Source organism: Rhinolophus hipposideros (genome assembly GCF_964194185.1).
Source record: "Rhinolophus hipposideros genome assembly, chromosome: 3".
Classification (NCBI taxonomy): Eukaryota; Metazoa; Chordata; class Mammalia; order Chiroptera; family Rhinolophidae; genus Rhinolophus; species Rhinolophus hipposideros.
In genome coordinates, this window is record NC_138049.1 from 31,829,151 (window position 1) to 31,831,158 (window position 2,008).

Sequence of the window (2,008 nt, forward strand, 5' to 3'; positions counted from 1 at the left end):
TGTTAAAAAGACTTTAAGGAAGTGTTAATCTGAAGTCACAGGGAAGACATTTGATTGAGTTGTAATTCTATTAGCTCTTACTTATTATATGTTGATTGACTTTCTAGGAAGAATGAAATCTGCCTGGATTTGTTGAGCCCATGAAATGCTCTGTAGTTCTTTGTGTGAAAATCTCCTGGCTCTTTTTTTTAATTTTATTTTTTTTATCCAAAACGTGTTTATTGGGATGGTTCCTTGACTCAGGGTGCTTTAGTGCTGCTTCCTTCTGAAGGGGCACCCTTCTGTAAGCCTTGCTTTTCCTCCTGTAGGCTGACAGAGGACCGTGGGGCGGCCAACACACAAAACTACTGTTTGTGCATGGCTAAATATGGTGGTGATTTTATAGCATCCTGGGCATTTCACATCCATGAAGTAGGAATTGGGGCTCTGCACCAGGCGCTTCTTCTAGTGTTTCCTCTTCTCCCCTGGAGAGGGATGAAGGAGATCCTTAGCGAGAGGCATGTTCTTATGGGGAGGTCGTCACCACCGGAAAGGGTCTCCCGGCTCTTGAAGAAGCAAACAAGCAGCTTTTTCTAGTAGAGAATAATTCACTATTAATTAAATATGGTGTTACCTGAAATAATAATATTCTCCATAAGGTTATATATACTCGTATATGCCAAGTATTAGCTGTGGTTGTGTCTGAGCAGGTAGGGGTTGTGATATTTCACAATTTTCTTCTAATTTTTTTGTAATGAACATGTATTATTTTTGTAATGAGGAAGCAAAGTTATTTTTAAAATTTAAAATAATAAGCCCCTGAATTCTTTGATGCCAGTGTTCTGGTAATGCTTATGCTCCAAGTAGGAGGAGATTGTATCTATTTAGATAGGGCAATACACAGCACAATTCATCCAAGACCTAAAAATAACCATAGCCCTTAGAACTAAAAGAGATCTTAAGGATCATCTTTTCCTGGGCTTTCCAGTGAAATATTAAGAAATGGATCCCTGGGAGTGCAGGGTACTTGCAATCAGTTAACGAAAGAACCAGGACTTCTGCACTTTTCGTCATTTTTATGTGTAACAAATAATGCAAATCCTAGGCAACTGGGAGAAAGGTTGATTAAAAGTAATGATGATTCACGTACTGTCAGTTCTATTATTCATACTCTAATTCCTTCCAAATTATCCCAAATCCCAACTGCCTTGTTTCTTTGCCTCTTAAAATAAGCCCTCAGTGGCAAAAATCTAAAATAGTGACAGACTGTCTTATAATCTTCCCCTATCCTTTTTTCCTTTTGGCATTTTCTCCCAAATTCTGAATCTAATTCTTCTCCTCTACCCACAATGTCTTATGCTATTCCTGGCTGCCTAAAGTCTCTATCCTGGCCTTCACCCCAAAACTCCCAATTTCAAAGTGTTCATAACTCCAAGTTTTTCCACTTCCTTTCCTAGCTCTGGTCAACACCAATTTAAACTCCAAAATGTATCTCAAATCTGTGATCCTCTCTCTGAAGCCTGTACCCAATTCCCAAGGCAGCATTGGTGGTTTCTCCATACAATTATTCTTTATTAAAATTATGCTGTGTTTCTTTCCTCCAACTGGTATACAAGTTGCACAAGTTTTATCTATTTTTGTAGCAAGCTAACCTGGAATAGGATGCTAAATAAACAGTGGCAAAAGGAATGAATTAGCGTCCCAAAGGTAGCTTATGTCTACTAGATGTTTAAAGAAAAATGAAATGAGGAAATAGTTCAAACTGAGGTATAAGTGACTGATAAAACTTCTGCCCTACCCTCACAGGAACATTTGAATGTTTGATAAAACTCATAAATTAATGGCATTTTAGGCAAAGTGCTCTGGAGAGTGCCTCCAAATTTGTAAAATGTAGGCAATCAGATTGTGCTGGTACAAAGACTGGTCTGTACTTGAAGTGTACAGCAGTGAGAATAGTCTGCTATAGGAACCAGTGAGGCAAAACACTGGGAAATCCTAGAGAGACATCAGGAAGTGGGGGGCAAGAGGG

General features: G+C 38.8%; 1 pseudogene across 1 annotated transcript; it reads right to left on the bottom strand.

Annotated features, from left to right (window-relative positions):
- Positions 1–249: 249 nt before the first annotated feature.
- Positions 250–501, bottom strand: LOC308495980 (small ribosomal subunit protein eS27-like; annotated as a pseudogene). The gene has a single exon. The product of its transcript is annotated as a small ribosomal subunit protein eS27-like (transcript).
- Between the last annotated feature and the right edge of the window lie 1,507 nt (positions 502–2,008).